At 43.1% G+C, this 3,894-nt stretch overlaps 1 non-coding gene across 1 annotated transcript; it reads left to right on the top strand.

The window, feature by feature from the left end:
* The first annotated feature begins 613 nt into the window (after positions 1-613).
* Positions 614-734, top strand: LOC136389870 (small nucleolar RNA SNORA32). The gene has a single exon (XR_010748431.1). It is a non-coding gene; the product is annotated as a small nucleolar RNA SNORA32 (small nucleolar RNA).
* Positions 735-3,894: the final 3,160 nt, after the last annotated feature.

The following is a 3,894-nucleotide window of genomic DNA, read 5'->3' as shown; positions in this document are numbered from 1 at the left end:
GGAATATATTCCTATAAGTGGGATGGCTGGGTCAAAGGGCAGTTCCATTTCTAATTTCTCGAGGAATCTCCATACTGTTTTCTTTTTTTTTTTTTATTTATTTATTTATTTATTTATTTTTTTCATTTTTCTGAAGCTGGAAACAGGGAGAGACAGTCAGACAGACTCCCGCATGCGCCCGACCGGGATCCACCCGGCACGCCCACCAGGGGCGACGCTCTGCCCACCAGGGGGCGATGCTCTGCCCATCCTGGGCGTCGCCATATTGCGACCAGAGCCACTCTAGCGCCTGGGGCAGAGGCCGAGGAGCCATCCCCAGCGCCCGGGCCATCTTTGCTCCAATGGAGCCTCGGCTGCGGGAGGGGAAGAGAGAGACAGAGAGGAAAGTGCGGCGGAGGGGTGGAGAAGCAAATGGGCGCTTCTCCTGTGTGCCCTGGCCGGGAATCGAACCCGGGTCCTCCGCACGCTAGGCCGACGTTCTACCGCTGAGCCAACCGGCCAGGGCTCCATACTGTTTTCCACAGAGGCTGCACCAGTCTGCATTCCCACCAGCAGTGCAGGAGGGTTCCCTTTTCTCCACATCCTCGCCAGCACCTATCGTGTGTTGTTTTGTTGATGATTACCTAGGCTTTTAAAATGCAGTTTCTCACTTGCCGTGGATACGTCCACAAAACATTTTCCTGCTAGGCTATCTTTCTGCTATGTTGCTAACGTTCAGCCCATTGGGACCATAAAAAAATATGTGGACTTATTGGAAAAAATAAAAGATTTCCACAAGTTTTAAGATAAAACATCAGACTTTGAAAAAGTCATTCACTTGCTGAAGGCTGGGGGATGTGCTGACCACCTGTCCTTGGGAGTGTTGGTGGGAAAGTTTGAGAAGCACCTTTGTGACTTGGTGACCCTTGACCTTGACTGCTGGAATTATTTTTGGAAGAGAAATGATTTCTTATATATACCCAGCAAAACTGGGAAACAGAGATTTGAGAAAAGCTGAACGGATTCCAATCTGATAACCTTTCAGATACGTAATTATGTAATCACCGTTGATTTGATGGGCGAGAGAGTTACAGGTGGCGCAGAGATGGTGATGAGGTCAGTTTGTCATTATGCTGAGAACCAGAGTTCTTCAACATGGTCATCTCCCGATTTTAATTTTCTGTCCTAACCAGAGCACATAAATTCAGAAATAACCCAAAATGTGTTAATTTATGATTATAAGCATATAATGCTTTGAATGCAACTATGCCGTACCTAGAACTTTATCTAAAGTGTGATAAAATTTATCTAAAATGTGATAAAATTGATCACTTTGACCTTTATCTCTTTCCCAGGAGGCCAGGTAGGAAGGTCAGCAGTGGGTACCAGGGAGCTGGTACCATTGAGTGGTTCACAGCCCACTGAAATGTTTCTTAGTAAGCTCTAGATACTCCTTTTGGCCACCCTTACTATACATTGATGTTCAGTTCTGGATTTTTATGGGCAGAAGAAGAAAAGAATGCCCCTTCTGTTCTTTGGTTCTCAGTGACTAGAAAGAGTAGCAGCACTTTATGGACAAGTTGGGAAATATAGACATATTCATATCTTGCATATATGGGAATATTGCAGATAGACCATGTGACAGTGGCAGCTCTCTCTGGGTTCTGATGTATTAGGCAAAGCTACAGTTCTGGGAAGGTGACTCTGGATAGTGAAAGGATGTATATGGAGTTTCCAAGTTTTCAATCATTTCTATTACATTTGAACTTGGGCAAGAAACTTAACTTCTTGGAGTGTCAGTTGATATAATGAGATGTGCTATCTACCTCAAGAGGTGATTGTCTTTAAATGAGATCAGATATGTATATGGGTCAGCATAAGTAAAACCTGGTACACAGCAGGTGCCCAACAAACAAAAGGTGACTCAGAAGGGCCAAGACCTCCATAGCGGGTAGTTTTTTAAAGATAATAACATTATTTTCTCCCTCCCAAAACAAACATATAAAAACCTCAAACTCAAAAATTCAGCCAAGCAGAAGGTGAATTCCAGCATATTCTGAAGACAAGAGAGAGTGTCATCTACACAGACACCATGCGACCTCTCTTTTGCTCTACCACCAAGCCAGGAGGAGGAGGCATTAGCATAACCTCACTCTGGAATCTCTGCTCAGAGAGATTATGGCCATCTTCTAGTTGGAATGCAAAGGAGCTTAATCTACCCAATGAAGAGTGAACAGTACCATTTTATTTTTTATAGAGAACATGCTGTGGCCACCATAACATCATTAATGAGGCCATTGCTATCTGAGAGGAACTCCCTCCTGAGCTCTGGTGGGCTGCAAGCCATGCAACCATGATTCATCATCTGTTTAGTGACCTGAGCAACTCCCTTGGTTGTGCATTGCTGTCTTGGTGGAAGAAAGAGGCAGAGAAGAAGGGGACTGAAGGGAGGGTAATGGGACCCTGGGCTCACGGCTGTATTTTGTAAAACCATTATTCTTCATTACCATGACCATACCCCCATTTTCACACTACATTTTATACTCAATTAATTCCTGGAGATATCACCAGAGACTGATGTATGCATACATAATAAGCTTGGGATGTTTTTGATACTGTTATTTGTTTAGATCATATCTCTGCAGCCAGCAATCATATATTAATTGTTCATTTGGGACACAGAATAGCTATTCTGAAGTTATCATTATTTGATTTGGTTTATCTGTTCTTATCAAAAATGTCACTGGTAATGGGAATCAAGAGCTGAGGATCCTACTTGGACATACATTTGTGTGTTAGGCAATGAGTTGTTTAGTTATCTTCAAGTCCCAAATACTTTAGATAAAAAATGGGAATGAGAAATGATCATTGGAGAGCTGTAAACCTTTAGAATCCCCTGACACGGAGGCACTGTAGCACATGGCAATGGACACCCAAGTCCCTTGGCCCTGATTGGTTCAGAAGGCATCTGGCCATTTACGACCTTACTTGGTTTCACTGCATAGTAATATAGGATTTTTATATGTTTGGTAAGTTCTAATTAGACAGCTGTTGATTGCTAATATGGAATCCATAACTGCATGTGCCAAAGAGGCACACCAGACCCCAGTTGTGGGGTTCATGTTCTCCCTGAAGGGTCGAAGGTACTGAGTGTGTAGATGGCCCATCTAGTCACAGCCTTTGGGCACAGTCCCTTCCCTGTCTTCCCAACAATTTGTTGTAACAGCTGTTGGATGAATTGGATTGACAGACATTATCTCCATAGTTTCTTTGCAGTAGATTTTTGCTCTTTTGTTTCTTGCTCAGTTGCTAAAGTCAAATTTTGGTTCCAGTTCTGAAGGATTCATCAGTGCCTGAGAAGTCCCAGTCAGCATAGTCTTTTATGTCACTATTCTTAGAGGGTATACTTGCCTCTCTCCTGGGAGGAGTGAGAAGCAAGTAGGTTTTCTCTCTGCGATTCTCTCAGTGTTGCTCTGGGTTCCATTATAATACTGGGTTAGATTTCAGAGAAATTGTTTCATCCTTTGAGCAATTAGTACCTTTTTAAAATTCAGATGCCTTTCAGACCCTGTCTTGCAGAGCCTTGTGAAGTGCTTTTGTCAGAACAGTTTATCAGTCCGAGATCATGTTTTGCCAGCTGCCCAGGTCAGCGGCAGTGAGAAAACTGAGGCATATGGTTCAGATGCCTGGAGTTTTATCTGAGTAAAATCTATGTGAAAAGGCCTCAGAATTTAAGAATCCAATCAGTGCACATGATGTCAGAATGTTTACTGTTTCTCTCCTGGGGACATTTTCTTGGCATCTGGGCTGATCTTCTAGGTGTGTCTAATTTTTTGTAAGGTACAGCTGTGTGATTTTGATTCGCTGGCAGGGGAAAAAAAAAGCTATATCTTCCAATGTCTGGGAACAATCTTG

This window comes from Saccopteryx leptura, chromosome 1 (assembly GCF_036850995.1).
Source record: "Saccopteryx leptura isolate mSacLep1 chromosome 1, mSacLep1_pri_phased_curated, whole genome shotgun sequence".
Taxonomy (NCBI): domain Eukaryota; kingdom Metazoa; phylum Chordata; class Mammalia; order Chiroptera; family Emballonuridae; genus Saccopteryx; species Saccopteryx leptura.
This window is presented reverse-complemented; position numbering and strand designations above follow the sequence as displayed.